An 18413-nucleotide genomic window follows, 5' to 3' on the forward strand; every position below is an offset into this window, starting at 1 on the left:
AACCATAGTTGAAACCACACAAACAAGTTTTTTCCCACGTGCCAAAGCACCTGAAGCCACAACGGGTCCAGCAGGAAAGTGTGCCACGATAAATTAATAACGCCTACCCTAGAGAGAAGTGGTGGCAGCGTATTTGCCAGGCATTTGTCAGACACAAAGGAGATGATCCACAAGTGGATTCATCTCTCTGAGAAGTTGCTTTGTATCCATTCAAATTTTAAAAAGACAGCTACTGCCTCTCTCTTCAAGGTAGACAAGGATTTGCTAACATGGCAGGTATTCATCCCATAAACTGAGACTAGCAAAAACCAAATCCCAATGGCTGATGGTTTCCCATCGTCTTGTATAAGAGTTTAAGTTTGAATTAGATAGGAAGAGGGGGCAAGCCAGCAACTGCAGAGTTTGACATAGAATACAGTTGTCTTAGTTCATTCAGGAAACTATAGGAAAATACCTTAGATTGAGTGGCTTATACACAATATAAATTTATTTCTCACAGCTCTGGAGGCTGGGAAGCCCAAGATCAAGGTGCCACCAGATTCAGTGTCTGGTGAGAGCCTGCTTCCTGGTTGATAGATGGCCATCTTCTCACTGTGTCCTCACCTGGTGGAAGGGGTGAGAAAGCTCTCTGGAGCCTCTTTTCCAAGGGCATTAATACCATTCATGAGGGTTCCACCCTTACGACCTAATCGCCTCTCAAGGGCACCACCTGTAAATACCATCATATTGGGGATTAGGATTTCAACAAAGGAACTTGGCGGGAACACAAACATTCAGTCCATAACATTGCTTGAGACTCAGCTGTCAGAAAATGGAGGGTAATTATGGTGACCACATTTTCTATACCCCAAATAGAGGGAGGCACTGTCTGAGGAGGGCTAATGCTCTTATACTGGCAATAAGACAGAATGTTAGAAATTAAGACTGACCAGAAGCCAGCACATAGGTATAAAAAATATAATTCTGTCACTGGTTCAAGATGCTCTTGATTTTCACTAATTTGGTTCCAAGACAGGACTTTAGAGAGTTGGCCACATTGATGAGATTTTCCAGAACAGAGTTACAGGAGGGAAGAGCCTCCCTGCAGCCTGGTCTCAGCCTCCAAGCTGCTCCCGGACTCTCCTACAGGGAACCAGAGAGCAGACTCCTAACCTGCTTATTTTAGACAGTGGCTTCGCTTCTTGTCTCCAGCCTCACAGATTCCAAAGGCCTTTACGCTGAACCAGCCTGCGAGCAGGGACAGTCAGAAGCGGCTGCCACCGCGCCGATCATGGGTTTGTGCAGCTGCTTGCCCAAGGAGCTGCTTTGATTTGACCATCTGGACCAAACCCACGGCCTCCGCGCTGGCTGCCGCCGGCTCCGGCACAAAGAGAGCACGAGCGCCACCTACTGAGCACTGCAGATGTAGCCGGCGTCGCGGCTAGCCGGGTCGGCCCGTCACCCAGCCACGGGCCTGAACCACCTTTATACAGAGGTTAAGGTGGCCTCGTCTTCTGCCAGAGTTAGTGATTGTTTACCGTGGTTAGGCTGAAAAAGTCTCAAGAAAGTTTATTTTGCTCTGAACAAACGAAACTAAACTACAGTTGGGATCCAGGCTGTATTCCACTTAAGTGAGCCGTGGGCAAGCCAGCCAGGGCAGAGTTTGACATAGACCAGTTATTAAGGACTCACCCTGAACCAGATGCTGGGTGAGGCACTAGGGACAGAAGGATGAATGATCTACACTAGACCAACAACAGAAAGATGATAAAGCTGTATCTGTACTCCACAACTGGCAAACCCATTCGAGGAGCCCAGCCACAATTCACTCCACAGAGTATATCTCAAAGTATGGAACTGGGGGGAATCCAGGTTTCCCATCTTTCCCTGTGTTCTAAATAACCCCCTGTCACTAAACTTAGATTAAGAAGTCATGATGAAAAAAAAAAAAAGTCATGATGACTTCTTTTTTGTTTTGTTTTGTTTTTTGAGTTACCAATTAACAAATAAAATATTTGGAATTTTGTTCTCAAAATAACTGTTTTGCAGATGCCCTAAGCATCCTCTTGGCCTGCCTTTCAGAAAATCTTGCCAGGAAAACTCTCAAAGTGCTAAATCCTTTCCCTGTATTCACAAACTCCTCTACATGTGCTAATAGGACATTTCTGACAATGATTAGTAAAATACATTTTTAAACGTTTTTAGTGCCTAATGACATCAGGAAATCTTAAAATACAGACAGACATTAGGCTAGTTAGTAAGTAAACACCCTATTAAGTCAAGACCCCAACACACAGTGATGCGGTCACACTTTTGCAGCTGGGCAGCAGAACCTGAACACCCCGGGGGGCCCCTTCCCTACAGAGAGATCCTGGTGTTTTAGCCATGAGGCACAGCCATCATCCGGGCATATTCTAATAAGCTGTACAGGTGAGCCTCCTCCACTGGGAGGAGACCAGGTAAATGCAAATGATAGGAAATGGGCAAAGGAGTGCCCTGTTGGATGCAAGATACATAGACTTAAGGGAGAAATGAACATTCACAAACTAAAACTTCTTAAGCTACTAGTGTGAGAATTGTATCTGAGGCCCTGCTAAAGTTTCTGATATTATACTATGATTTTACTTTTGAATACAGTCCAGGTGAGCAATAACTTGAGTATTAGGTATTAAATATTTATGTTAGCTCCTATTTTTACCCATAAAGATTCATTCATCATGTTTTCCATCCATCCCAACCCCCTTCTTTTTGCAAGGTTCTGTGCAAAGTAGTTTTGAAAATGTTTCCATCCGATCATTTTGACTGCTGACCTGATAAAATTTCTTATATGCCTTATTCCTACAATTCAGTTTAGACAGGGCACTTACAGCAACTATCAGCTACTACAAATCCACAGTTAGCCATTAGGTGAGCTGCTGGGAGGACAGGCATACACCACTCTGGACTTCTCTCAGAACCTGCCACAGAACCCTAAGGCTGCTCTGGCCCTCGTTCTTTCCAGAATACCTGCACTGGTCTGAGGACTGGCCTTATGCTTCTCTAGTCTCTTTTTGAGGAGTGCCGACTGGTGGGTACTGGGCAGGACCCAGAGGCTGAGACTCAGCCTTCATCCATCCTCCTTCCCTCCCTTCCTCTTCCTCCTGCTCCATCCCTCAAGGTCAGCAAGAAAGTATGAACTGTCACCTGACCGAGTCAAAAATGCTCAAGACTTGGGGACAGCCTTGGTGAAAATAGACAGAAAATGAAACAAAACAAAACAAAATAACCGTACATGCTTATACAGGAAGGAAACGTAATACTCCAACTCAGCCTCTTACTCAGAGCTTCAGTGCCCTTCATACCCCCTGCCCAAAAATTGTCATCACATTAAACATCTCCAGCGATGGGAACTTATAACCCCAGAGCAGCTCATTCAGTGTTTAGATGAACTTCCTTATATCAGCCAGAATATGACATAATAATACTAGTTAACTTGTTAGATATTCAATTTTGTATATATAATATTTTTTATTCTCCTCAATAAAGCAGTGAGGAAGATACTAATATGGTCCTATTCTACAGATGAGAGAAATGGAGCTTAGAGAGGTTACATAACCTGCCCAAATTCATCCAAAAAGGAAGATTCAGTGCAGGATTTGAACACAGGCTGTCTGACTCCAGAACCCCTCTAAATTATTGAGTTTGCATAGCATAACGATTCCTGCTTCCTCTAACGTCCACTAATTTAGTCTTTGGTTTACCCCGTGGGCCATGAGGGCAACTCCTTCCTCTTCCTCGTGTTAGCCTTGACGTTCAGCGTAGAGGAGGTACTGTCCCTTCTCCTAGCTAATTACCCAGGTCCTTCAACGTGCCTCGTAGGGCATGATTTTCATTTCCCTCATTTTCCAGGCCCTCTAATCTCAGATGCTCTATTTGGTCTATGTCCCTCTGAAATGTGTTACTCAGACCCAGCATAACCATATCCTTGATGTGGTAGGACCAGTGCATGGTATAAAGACGTGACCACTGCCTGTACTCTAGACTAGCACCATCCAACACAACTTTCTGCAATGACAGAAATGTTCTACAGCTGCACCGTCTCACTCAGTAACTACCAGCCTCCCTGGGCTAGTAGGTGCTTGAAATGTGGTTACTGAAACCAAAGAACTAAAATTTGTGTTTTATTTTATTTAACTAATTTTATTTTGCACAGCCCGGTTTGTTAAATGGATACCTTGTGGAGAGTGTAGTTCTAGATTCCACATTTCTGCATCACATCCTAATCCATGTTGAGTCAAATGTTCCCAATAAGTATGTCATCCCCATCATAACATGTAGCTGGCTTTTGGGACCCTGCACACATTTTACATTTATTTTTGACAGATGTCTCCTCGCGATCATTCCAGCTGTCAACTTAAAAACACACAACATAAGAGTTGTAAGTTTAAGTTTTATTCTGGGTCTTGCTGAGGAGTATAGCCCAGGAGACAGCCTTTCAGTAGCTCTGAGGGAACTGCTCTGAAGAGGCGAGAGAGAAACCAGTTTATTTTTGATTTTTGGCAAGGGAATACGTTCAGTCAAGCATACATCTTGGTAAAAGGCTACTACTGCTAATCACAAAGAACCAATATCTCACGTTAATGATTTTAGTGCTTTTCTATGTATGGGAAGATGCAAGAATCTGGGTTCATTCAAATTCTTCCTGAGATATGCATCTAACTGCCTAAGGGGCCTTCTTGTCCAAAGCACAGAGGGCCTCACCCTGTCATCATCTTAACTTCTTCTCAGGGTGCCTTGTCAGTTAGCAACTGCAGCTGGTTATGACTTAACCCTTGTAGAACTGGGTGCTGAGTAATGCAGACGGAAGCAGTGTTGCTAACCAGCTGACCTTAAAATAGGGAAATTATTCTGAATTATTGGGTGGGCCCAATGTACTCACAAAGGTCCTTAAAAGTGGAAGAGGGAGGTAGAAAATGATGTTGGAGTGATGCAATATTAGGAGGACTCAACTCACCATTGCGGACTTTGAAAATGGAGGGAGTGGGCCTTGAGCCAAGGAATGTGGACAGCCTCTAGAAGCTGGAAGGGCAAGGAAACAGTTCCTCCTCTGGAGCCCCCAGAAAAGAATGCAGCCCAGGCAACACCTTGATTTTAGCCCAGCGAAACCTGTGTCAGGCTTCAGACCTACAGAACCGTAAGCTAATAAATTTATGTTGTTTGAAGATGCTAAGTTTGTGGTCATTTGTTATATCAGTGATGGAAAACTAATGCAAGTGGAAACACATTGGTAAGTTAGAGAAATAGCAAGGAAACATCACTGAAACAAAGTAAACAAGGGAAGGAGTGGTAACATATGCACTAGAGAAGTAACTGGGGGCCAGACCATGTAGTTTCTTGTTGGCCAGTCTAAGAATTTTGACTTTTACTCTAAGAGAAAGGCGGAAGCATTACACAGTTTCAGGTGGGACTGTTATGCTGAAAATTCACTGAGAGGGCAAGGCAGAAGCAGTAAGAGGGACTGGAGGGCTACTGCAACGAGCTGAGCAAGAAACAATGACTTTGTCTCTTGACAGTGACATTGACAATGACCAAGCAGCAGCACTGGGCTGTGTGAAGTGATTGGATTCCAAACATATTTCAATGGCTGAGTCGACAGTACTTTCTAAAATATTGGATATAGAATATGCAGAAGAAGAGCCCAGCATGATCCCAAGGATCTTGGTCTAAGCAACTGGAGTTGCCAGTAACTAAAACGGAGAGGGATGTGGGAGGAGCAGTTTTGGAGGGAAAGATCAGAAACTCGGTGTGGGACATGTGAAGCCTGAAATGTCTAATAGACAATTTGGCTAGATTGTATTGTTCGACATCATTCTCTCCCTTTCAGCTGATGGAGTATACTTCCCTATTTTATTGACTTTGGTCTTGGCCATCAAAAATCCCCACCTACCCTTTCATTCCTGCTCTCTGCTACAAGAGAATAGACCAGACCAGACAGAGGTGGTGCCTTCAGACTGGTACCTAGAATGAGAAGACAGAGAAGATCCATCTATGGAACAAGGGAAAAATCTGAACCCAACCTATAGCCTGGAGCTGAGATGCAGCTGAACTACAAACCCATGAGCAAGAAATAATGTGTGTCAGTGTAAAAGCCACTGAAATGTGGGGTTCATTTGTTTTTGAACTAATGCAGCCTAGAGTTAAGGGAAGAAGTCTAGGCTAGATATGTAATGTAGGTATCCTCACTATATGGTTAGCATTTAAAGTCAGGAGACAGGATGAGACCATGAGTATAGATAGAACGAAGAAGAGGGTCGAAGAGTGACCACTGGGTACTTCACGGTTAAGTGAGTGGGGAGATGAAAAGAGCCAGGTGGGGAAGGATTGAGAGGAAGCTAGCCAGTAAGGTAAGAGGAAAAACTGGAACCTGTGGCATGGTGCCCTGACAAAGGGAGTGAACGCTGTATTAAATGCTCATAATTTAAGTACAGTGAGGACTGAGAAATGTCCACTAGCTTTAATATATGGAGGTCACTGATGAACTTCGCAATAGTCTTAATGGAGTGATCAAATGAAAACATCACTCTTTGTGATCCTGGTCACCTATTTATTCATTCATTCAATAACTACTCAGAGCACCTACTCTGTGACAAAGCACTATTCTAGACATTTGGCATTTACCAGCGAAACAGACACCCACACCCACCCCAGAAAAATACATGCCCTTAAGGGGCTTATATTTTATTAGAGACACACACAATAAACAATAAGCATAATAAATAAGACAGAAGGTGATGACTGCTATTAAAAAATAGTGCAGGAAAAGGGAAATCAGGGATGCCAGAGGATTGCTGTTTAAATAGGGGGGTCAGGGTAGGCTTTGTAAAGGTGACATTTGATTAATAGCTGTAAAGAGCTTTCTGAGCTAAAACTATACTCCAAGATTTTATTTCCCTCAATGTCCTTAGTTTACATCCCTCAGCTGACATTAAGTAATCAAGTATATCTACAAGACCTGTGACTTAAAGGAGTCCCCAGATGTTAATTAGTTGAATAAATAAACCAGGAGTAAAAACCAGGATTCAGCCTCCACTTATTTCACTGTTACTCAGGATAATCCAATTAGTACCGTGATCTATCAGAACCACTCAACAAAGAAAACTCATCTTGGATTAAGTCTTATGAAGGTTCATAAGAGATTATCAACTCAAAAAAAAAGCCATTAATGATAGATTATCAAAAACTGAATTACGGGGACTTCCCTGGTGGCGCAGCGGTTAAGAATTCACCTGCCGATGCAAGGGACACGGGTTGGAGCCCTGGTCCGGGAGGATCCCACATGTCACAAAGCAACTAAGCCTGTGTGCCACAACTACTGAAGCCTGGGTGCCTAGAGCCTGTGCTCCACAACAAGAGAAGCCACTGCAATGAGAAGCCCGCACACAGCAACGAAGAGTAGCCGCCCCGCCCCCGCTCTCAACTAGAGAAAGCCTGTGTGCAGCAACCAAGACCCAACGCGGCCAAAATTTAATTAATTAATTAATTAAAAAGAAAACTGAATTACGTGTACGTTTAGCTACTCATAGAAGAGGCTTAGTTAGGCAGACTTGCTAAATAAGAACACCAGCATTAGGAAGTTACTTTCCCATGACACAGACCTGAAATTAAACTTGGTGTTTCACATGAGGCAGGCAAGGGCCAACAGCCAGTTTCCATTCTGTCTGGGGAACATGCCCTGTGATTGCTCATTCAAGACTGTTGATGTCTGAACCACACACACTCCATGCGGCTCCCGGGTACACCTCCCTCCTAGGAGAACCAAAAATGCATAATAAGTAACAGAATCATTTCACACAAGGTTTCATTTCACACAAGGTTTCCAATCTTAAATTCTTTATTGAAATATATGACCCAGTGCTAGGGGCCAATCATCAGGAACCTGTACATTAAGGTTTTTCATGGTGGAGAGGAAAGAGTTGTGTTGAAAAAGTCTAGTCCAGCAAGGTCCAACAGAACTTTCTCCAATGAGGCAAAAGTTTTACAATTGGCCCAGCCCAGTATGATAGCCACTAGCCACACATGGCTATGGAGAACTTAAAATAGTGCAACTTGGGAAGGGGATTTTTATTTTAAATATTTTAAAATTTAATTAGAATGGCCACTTCTGGCTCTTGGCCACTGGACAGGATGGGACGGCTCTGAAGCCCTCGATCCTAAGTGATGCTTGTATCTGTTTCCCTTTCTATAGGAGGCGGATTGACAAAGAGGATTTTTAAGGTGACTTCTATTTCTGACATTCTCTAATTCTGAGTTTTTCATCGTAACCACTTAAACAATCATAAACATGATCGCCTTTCTTCTAAATATGTGAGAGATGAAGAATAAATGTCAGTTCTTACGACCTAGGTATTTCTTTCCTTTGAATATTTTGATATTTGATTTTCTAAAAGGAATCCCCAAAGGAGCAGGCATCAAAAACACAAAACCAGGGAACACAGGATACTGTGTGCTATGGTATAACAACACGTGAAAAGAAAAACTCTTTGAATTCTCCCACAACTAGCTCTTTCGTGTCTCTGGCATGCAGAGCTGCTAGTACATTCAACAGTTCATTTAGTTGATGGGTAAGGCTCTGTCCTGGGCATTATGAATACAAGATGTTGAAAACAGAGGGCCGGCCCTCAGGGCATAATCAGAGTGGTATCTGCCTGGAATCCTATCACATGGTTTCCAGAGCACAACAGTCTAGCATCATCTCTGTACCCCACATCTGGGCAACTTCATAACAATAAGAGCATCCTTGCTAAATGCTGACACTGCAATCGTATAAAGCTCTGTTTTCATCTGGCTCTGCCCTCCCCACTCCTGCACCCCCTGACAGCTGCAGAGACAGTATTGTTTTTGAAGAGCTGAAAGCCTACTTCCTTGGCCCACATTAGAAATCTGACCCGGAAGTGTATACTTTCAAAATGAGCACATCTTCACAAGCAGACCATTTACTTCAAGACATTTCTGATTTTCTTTCTTTGGGGTTTAATGATAAATTTGGAAATCTTTACATTCATAATTAGTATCTTGTTAATTAAAATTATATGTAAACCAAGAAAACTAGTAGTACCAAAGTACTTGTTCCAATCTCAAAATAGAAGTTCTAAAAGAAAAAACTTCACCTTGACTATCTTAAACATCATTCTTCTTAGATAAAATCATCTCTTTTGAATTTTAGCAATTTTGAATACACTTTCTTCCATAGCTTAGATGATTTGCTAGAGATATTTTCTTAAAACTTTCAACTAGTGCAAATCCAAATATGCATATCAGCTTTAAGAGAAATCATAAACTTTTTAGCAACAGAAACAATATGCCTGTCACCTCCTTTGCAATGTTTTTACCTCGAAAGCTATAATAAAACATTAGTACTTCTTACACTAAGCATCATATAAATGCTTAAAGTTAAAATCCCAATTTCAAAAGAATAAGAACCAGAGCCTATATCCCGCCTACACAGACACCAGATTAAAGACATCTGGAACATGACTGCGATCCCAACACAATTCTTCAAAAAGCTCTTGCTTCCCTGCACACAAAATGCTACATATGCATTAATAAACCTGACAAAAATGTAAACGAGAGACATGCCAGGAGTGAAATTTCTCTTTCAGAATGTTTTCAATCTAATAAAATTCTTATTAATTGAAAAACGCAAACCTTGTAAGTCAAACGCTTTGTTAGAACTTCAATTCATTATTCATTAAAAAATTCATTAAAAAGGATCTACATTTACAATTTCATTTCGGTGTTAGGGTAATCACAGATGAACACAGTAATTTTGAGCAAGAAGTATTTTAGTTGTACATACCTCGAGGAGTCTTGTCACCTCCTCACGGAATACCACCACTTCAAAAGTAGAATTCAGCAGAGTTTTCAAAAGATGTTCACAGCTATTGAAGGTGATCAGCCTTCTGAACAAATAATCATGACTCCTTTTGGCTCCTACGCCTGCACATAGTATGTGCTCAATAAATGCTGAATTGACTAGCATTTAGCATGTCAAGAATGACATGTGAAAGATTTATTTTAGTGAGAAAGTCACAGATGTTTAACACCAAAAGTTAAAGGCAGGGATAGATGCTTTTTTTTTTTTTTTTTTTGCCATGCGGCATCCAAGATCTTAGTTCCCTGACGAGGGATCAAACCTGTACCCCTGAAGTGGAAGCATGGAGTCTTAACCACTGGACAACCAGAAAAGCCCCAGATGCTATTTTTTTTTAACATCTTTATTGGAGTATAATTGCTTTATGATGGTGTGTTAGTTTCTGCTTTATAACAAAGTGAATCAGCTATACGAATACACATATCCCCATATCTCCTCCCTCTTGCATCTCCCACCCACCCTCTCTATCCCACCCCTCTAGGTGGACACAAAGCACTGAGCTGATCTCCCTATGTTATGTGGCTGCTTCCCACTAGCTATCTATTTTACATTTGGTAGTATATATAAGTCCATGCCACTCTCTCACTTTGTCCCAGCTTACCCTTCCCCCTCCCCATGTCCTCAAGTCCATTCTCTACGTCTGTGTCTTTATTCCTGTCCTGTCCCTAGGTTCTTCATAACCATCTTTTTTTTTTTGGATTCCATACATATGTGTTAGCATATAGTTTTTTTTTTTCACTTTCTGACTTACGTCACTCTGTATGACAGACTCTAGGTCCATCCACCTCACTACAAATAACGCAATTTCGTTTCTTTTTATGGCTGAGTAATATTCCATTGTATATATGCGCCACGTCTTCTTTATCCAGTCATCTGTCGATGAACACTTAGGTTGCTTCCATGTCCTGGTTATTGTAAATAGAGCTACAACGAACACTGTGGTACATGACTCTTTTTGAATGATGATTTTGTCAGAGTATATGCCCAGTAGTGGGATTGCTGGGTCATACGGTAGTTCTATTTTTAGTTTTTTAAGGAACCTCCATAGTGGCTGTATCAACTTACATTCCCGCCAACAGTGCAAGAGGGTTCCCTTTTCTCCACACCCTCTCCAGCATTTATTGTTTGTAGATTTTTTGGTGATGGCCATTCTGACTGGTGTGAGGTGATACCTCACTGTAGTTTTGATTTGCATTTCTCTAATGATTAGTGATGTTGAGCATTCTTTCATGTGTTTGTTGGCAATCTGTATATCTTCGGAGAGATGTCTATTTAGGTCTTCTGCCCATGTTTGGATTGGGTTGTTTGTTTTTTTGATATTGAGCTGTATGAGCTGCTTGTAAATTTTGGAGATTAATCCTTTGTCAGTTGCTTCATTTGCAAATATTTTCTCCCGTTCTGAGGGTTGTCTTCATCTTGCTTATGGTTTCCTTTGCTGTGCAAAAGCTTTTAAGTTTCATTAGGTCCCATTTGTTTTTGTTTTTATTTCCATTTCTCTAGGAGGTGGGTCAAAAAGGATCTTGCTGTGATTTATGTCATCGAGTGTCCTGCCTATGTTTTCCTCTAAGAGTTTTATAGTGTCTGGCCTTATATTTAGGTCTTTAATCCATTTTGAGTTTATTTTTGTGTGTGGTGTTAGGGAGTGTTCTCATTTCATATTTTTTTAAAGTAGAAGCAAATGGAGTCATTACTGACTTGCTCACTTTAATAACCTCTTGTGTCTATTTCTCATTAGAGTTTATAAATTCATGAAGCTATTAATTCATTAAACCTCACTCTAAGAATGTTAGAAAGTTGGTATTTACGTTTTCCTTTTGTAACAGAAAGCACGATTCCAAAGGTTAAGTGATGGGCCTGAGTGTGTGAGAGGCACAATTGAAACCCAGGCTTCCTGCCTCCGAAGCCAGGTTACTGGCCCTGGTCGGCTGAGTGAGTTCAGATGCCTGTCAGGGGTTAATGACCCTGCAGCATGTCAGCAGGTGCATTGCAACTTGGATCCCTCAAGCTGCATCGGGCCAGTAGAGGCAAACACCAGTACCGAAGGGCATCATCCTGGCCAGCACAGGGTGACCATGATCTGTTTCCGTCACATTCCAAGTGTTAGCATTTGCAAGTGATGTTCACTGCACCAAGTCTGGAGTGTGGATGCCAGCCTCCATGGGCAAACTTCAGATGAAAAATACAATCCCTATAGCACAACTGGTAGGCCGGTTTGTTTTCACCATGAAGGGGAAAAAATGGATCATTTTCCAGCCCAAGAAGGCGTAGGTCTTAGTTTGAAGCTACACCCAAGTGGGAAAAAGCAAACGTGGGTTTCCTAAAATTTCTAACCCACCTTATTAAATCAGATTTCATCTGTTTATTAGTCCCACAACCTCCTGACTCCCTTCGCGGCTCACTGAGGCCTGGTTTTAGCTCGCTTCACACACCCACTGATTTCAGCTGTGTGAAGGAATACCGACACTTCAAAAGTAGAATTCAGCAAATGTTTTTAAAAGATGTTCACAGCTATTGAAGATGATCTGCCTTCTGAACAAGTAAGGCTGCTCTCAAAAGAAGCTCTTTTATGAGTCTGACATAAAGTGTGCAATTCCTCCCCTGGTATTAAAGAACCCTCTAGATTTTCAGAAGCCCCTTAGGAAGAAGCCTCCTGGGAAGCATCCTGAGATTATCAACTTGTTGGCGATTGCGCGACCTTCAGCCCTGCTTGCCAATGTGTGTGTTGTTCAGCCACTTTCCTCATCTGTAAAATAAACGGATTGAGTCAATCTCTAAGGTTCTTCCTGCCCTAATGTTATAAAGATGTTTTCTGAAATAACACACATGATCAAAATTAGGCACATTTTTAGCACTTACTACATGCCAGGATAAGTGCTAAAACACTTTATTGCGCTAAGCACTTTATTTACATTACTTCACTTAAACCTTAATAATACCCCTATCCCCAGGCAGAGACTCGTAATACTTACAGCTGAGGAAAGTCAGCATTAGCATGCTTGAGCAGTAGAATCTTCCTCAATCAACTTTTCCTTAGCCAATCCAGCAAATGCACTGACTCCAATTCATTTTGTAAAACGGCACTGTGATGAATGCCTTCAGTACAGTGGATGCTAGCGGCTGGTAGCTTCTAGTAGGCAGGGTCTGCATACAGTTTCCCCCTGCAAAGCTGTGTGCTTACCAAAAGTTAGTCATGTTTGTTCCCAACCTTGTTTATGCCAGTTACACTTGGCACTGCAATGATGTAATTTAATAAAAATAGTACATAAACCACTGACATATAATTATATAAAGAAAATACTATTTCAGTAACTCAGTAGGATGCTTTGGAACTATAGGACAAATCATACACACACAAAAACATTGTTGAGTTAAACATAGGAGATAATACAGTAAAAGATTAGGGGACAGAAACCCCCAAAGTCTAGAGAGTTGGTAAATTTACACTGTTTCTCATATGTCTTTAAGTTCTTATTCCATTTCGAAGAGAACAAGATGGGGGGTTTCTCAGATAATGCATCACAAAAGGAGATTTTGCAAGAAAGGCAGCATGGCCCTACAAGTGCAGGAATCACACATGAAAACTAACAAAAGAAGCAAATCTGTCCAATGAATGTGTATTCCTGATTTAAATAAAATGTTTATGGTACGTAAGTCATTGGGGGTGGGACTTCTTTATGGAGGGGTATAATTAATGTAATAAACTACACATATTTGAAGTATACAGTAAGTTTTGACATATATATATAAGAAACCATCCTCATAATCAAGATTATGAACACATTTGTCACCCCCCAAATTTCCTCATGCCCCTTTGTAATCATTTTCTCTACACCCCCCCATTAATATTCCTCCGCCCATCCCCAGGCAAAATTGATCTGCCGATACAGGTTCATTTGCCTTTCCTAAAGTTCCACATAAATGGAATCATGTAGTATATACTTCCCACACCCAGCCCGGCTTCTTCCTCTTCAGTGTAATTATTTTGTGACTCATCCCTGTTGCTTGTATCAATAGTTGTTCCCTTTTATTGCTGAGTAGTATTCTACAGTACAGATATCCCATATTTTGTTCATCCATTCTCCTGTTGATAGACATTTGTGCTGTTTCTGTTTGGAGCTATTATAAATAAAGCTGTCAGAAACATTCATAAACAAGTCTTTTTGTGGACATGCTTTCATTTCTCTTGGGTAAATACAGAGAAGTGGAATAGCTGGGACACAAAATAGGTATATGTTTAACTTTTTTTGTTTTTTACATCTTTATTGGAGTATAATTGTTTTACAATGGTGTGTTAGTTTCTGCTTTATAACAAAGTGAATCAGTTATACATATACATATGTTCCCATATCTCTTCCCTCTTGCGTCTCCCTCCCTCCCACCCTCCCTATCCCACCCCTCTAGGTGGTCACAAAGCACCGAGCTGATCTCCCTGTGCTATGCGGCTGCTTCCCACTAGCTATCTATTTTACGTTTGGTAGTGTATATATGTCCATGCCACTCTCTCACTTCGTCCCAGCTTACCCTTGCCCCACCCCGTGTCCTCAAGTCCATTCTCCAGTAGGTCTGCGTCTTTATTCCTGTCTTACCCCTAGGTTCTTCATGACATTTTTTTTTCTCTTAAATTCCATATATATGTGTTAGCATACGGTATTTGTCTTTCTCTCTTTTTTTTTTAAAACATCTTTACTGGGGTATAATTGCTTTACAATGGTGTGTTAGTTTCTGCTTTATAACAAAGTGAATCAGTTATACATATACATATGTTCCCATATGTCTTCCCTCTTGCGTCTCCCTCCCTCCCGCCCTCCCTATCCCACCCCCCCAGGCTGTCACAAAGCACCGAGCCTATATCCCCGTGCCATGCGGCTGCTTCCCACTAGCTATCTACCTTACTACGTTTGTTAGTGTGTATATGTCCATGACTCTCTCTCGCCCTGTCACAGCTCACCCTTCCCCCTCCCCATATCCTCAAGTCCGTTCTCCAGTAGGTCTGCGTCTTTATTCCTGTCTTACCCCTAGGTTCTTCATGACATTTTTTTTCTCTTAAATTCCATATATGTGTCAGCATACGGTATTTGTCTTTCTCTTTCTGATGTACTTCACTCTGTATGAGACTCTAGGTCCATCCACCTCATTACAAATAGCTCAATTTCGTTTCTTTTTATGGCTGAGTTATGTTTAACTTTTTAAGAAACTGCCGAACTGTTTTCCATCAGCAGTGTATGAGTGTTTCTTACTTTGCTTACATCTTTGCCAGCAATTGGTATTCTTTTAAGTCATTCCAATGGGTGTGTAGTGGTATTTCATTGTGGTTTTAACTTGCATTTCCCTAATAACTAATGATGGTGAGTACCTAACCATGTGTTTGTCACCTTCATTTTTTGGCAAAGTGTTCAAATATGTTGCACTTTTTTTTAAAATGGGTCATTTGTTTTGTTACTACATTTTAGGAGTTTTTCATTATTTTCTGGATACAAGTCCTTTTCTTCCAGTCTGTGGCTTGTCTTTTTATTTTCCTAACAATGTCTTTTGAGAAGCTCTTAATTTTAATAAAATTCAATTTATCCATTTTTTAGATTTTACATTTAGATCTATGATCCACTTTTAATTTTTTTTTAATGAGGTATAAGTGTGGATCCAGGTTTGGTTTTCACAAGTGGTTATCAAATTTTCTAGCTCCATTTGTTACATTATCCTCTCTTCATCGAATTCTTTTTACACCTTTGTCAAAAATTAACCCATATATGTAAGTGTGGTTTACTTCTGGACTCTATCCTTCCATTGATCAACTTGTCTATGTCTGTGCCAACTGGAGGAATCTACTCTTTTTAACTTTTTTTTTTTTAGTTTTTTTTTGATGTGGACCATCGTTAAAATCTTTATTGAATTTGTTACAATATTGCTTCTGTTTTATGTTTTGGTTTTTTGGGCCCCAAGGCACGTGGGATCTTAGCTCCCCAACCAGTGATCGAACCCGCACCCCCTGCACTGGAAGGTGAAGTCTTAACCACTGGATTGCCAGGGAAGTCCGTAACTAACTTTTTTGATTTACTGACCAACTCATGTCTAGGTTTGTCAGGTGGCTTTTACCGTATTCCAATGGTTAAGAAACTTGATACAACAGGAGAGGCAGGAGAAAGGACAAGATAGGAAAGAGAGATGGGCGGGTACAAAAAAGATAAAACAGAGATATCACAACAGGTAAAAGGAAAATGATTAGGAAAAGTAGACACTTTTAAAAAATGGCTTTTTCCCAACTCTGCCATCACCAAAGACCACCCCCACCTAATCAACTCTATCTTGTTTTGAAAGGTTACGTCTGTAAAATAAACAACATTTATTAGGTATTAATTCATTTATGTTCTCATATATTATTCATCAAAGGCATATACTACTGCCAGTGTTTCTGAGCAGTATGAGATAACCAAGGTTGCTACAACTCCTGCCAAAAATAAACTGACCTTTTAGATATTCTGTGCAGCTTTGTGGCAGGCAATGTTCTGATCTCCATTAAGCTTTCTGAATTATTCACAATAGCCCCCGGGACTACCACCATCTCACTCTCAGCCCAAACTACTTTCTTCTTAGAGCCATGAGGCTCTGGAGCTTCAGACAAACCCTAGCCAAGGGGCTTCCCCTGGCTTTACTTTCTTCATCAACCACTTGCTGTGTCATCACAGTTTCAGAAAAATATGTGATTCGTTAATGTGATGCAAATAACAAGAAAGTGTAAGGCACTGATTGCCAACCCATGGTTTTGCAATAACTAGGAATATCACTAATTATTAGCTCAAGAGATAACCCCTACACCATGAAAAATTTTAATTGTCTCAGACATGTAACCAGCACTACAAATAAACAGTGACCAGGTTTAGCAACTCAGAAAAGTCTGAAATACCAGAGCTTCAGACAGAAGAGTACTGAAGAGAAACTCAAAGTGAAACACACCAAGGGCAACTGTTTGAAAAGTTTGAAAAGGAAAACTCTGCCCCAATTGGGTTATCAGATCCGACAGCCTGACAGGGTTGAATCCAGAAACATCTCAAAGTCAGATCCCAAAGTGAACAGAATGATGGATTCTTAGTGTACATTGTTAAAATGTCACCTTACACTAAGACGCAGTTCTCCTCAAGCAATGACTGATCTTAACAAAAGGGAATAGAAGTCAACAAATGAATGCACAAAAAATGAGGTAAAAGACACAACTATTGATTTCAAATATTATTTCTCCCTTTTAGAAGTTAGAAGTGTTCCATTTGTTTTCTTCTTTCTAAAAACGGGATGCTTTCAAATGTGCTCACCCTCATGCAAGGGTCTCAGCAGGGCCTCTCAGAATTAATTCCACCTGGACTGCTGAAGCAAGGGCTACTGTACCTTTTACATCCAGTGCCTTGTAAAAACAAACCCAAAGTTCTCAACCAAAAACAAAGTACCTGGGCTTCCCTGGTGGCGCAGTGGTTGAGAGTCCACCTACCGATGCAGGGGACACGGGTTCGTGCCCCGGTCCGGGAGGATCCCACATGCTGTGGAGCGGCTGGGCCCGTAAGCCATGGCCACTGAGCCTGCGCGTCCGGAGCCTGTGCTCGGCAACGGGAGAGGCCACAACAGTGAGAGGCCCGCGTACCGCAAAAAAAAAAAAAAAAAAAAAAAAAAAAAAAGTACCCTCCCGCTGATGTCATTTTGAGGACTAGGAGAAGGAATCCAGACTTAATTCCCAGTCAGCCGTGAACTACACGGACTTATTTATATAGATTTAAGTTCTCTGGGCCTCAGTTTAACTCTACAATGAGTACAATAGTCAATACGATTTAAACACACAAATGAATGTAACAAAACAGAGAACCAACTAGTGGTTACCATCGGGGAGAGGGAGGGGGGAGGGGCAAGGTGGGGGAAGGGATTAAGAGGTACAAACTACTATGTATAAAATATATAAACTACAAGGATATATGGTATAGCACAGGGAATATTGCCAATATTTTACAATAATTTTAAATGGCGTATAATCTATAAAAATATAGAATCACTGTTGCACACCTGAAACTAATATAATGCTATAAATCAACTATACTTCAATTAAAAAAAATACACACACACACACACACTATGTGAATACGACAAAAAACACAGTCCCTGCTTTAAATTCTGGTATCCCTAACTCTATGACTTTATGGCTATGAGTTTTCTATAATACTTTGAGGCTTGTGAGAAATGCAATTAGTTCCAAACTTGACTTTCAGATATGATCTAAACTTTCAAACAAGTGTATCAGAACCACTTGGCATGGTGTCCATCACCAGGAAACAGTGCTATAAGGGCAGATTCCATTTGGACACTGACAAATGTAATCAATGTTTTTACTGAACACCATGAGACAAAGTACTTTGCTTATTTTTACAATGTTTTTGCTGTCCCTGAGGCTTAGCAATACCAAATCGAGCTTATATAAAGTGATTATCACAGTGCTAAAGGCTGCCATTAGAAGAAAAGTATTCTTTAAAAATACATTATTTCTAGTACATCT

At 41.0% G+C, this 18413-nt stretch overlaps 1 long non-coding RNA gene across 1 annotated transcript; it reads right to left on the bottom strand.

Annotated features, from left to right (window-relative positions):
- Window positions 1-500: 500 nt before the first annotated feature.
- On the bottom strand, window positions 501-9872 carry LOC132530222 (uncharacterized). Its single transcript, XR_009543735.1, has 3 exons — window positions 9815-9872; window positions 7614-7764; window positions 501-709 (listed from the first exon to the last, which is right to left on the bottom strand). It is a non-coding gene; the product is annotated as an uncharacterized LOC132530222 (long non-coding RNA).
- Window positions 9873-18413: the final 8541 nt, after the last annotated feature.

Source organism: Lagenorhynchus albirostris, chromosome 12, assembly GCF_949774975.1.
Source record: "Lagenorhynchus albirostris chromosome 12, mLagAlb1.1, whole genome shotgun sequence".
Taxonomy (NCBI): domain Eukaryota; kingdom Metazoa; phylum Chordata; class Mammalia; order Artiodactyla; family Delphinidae; genus Lagenorhynchus; species Lagenorhynchus albirostris.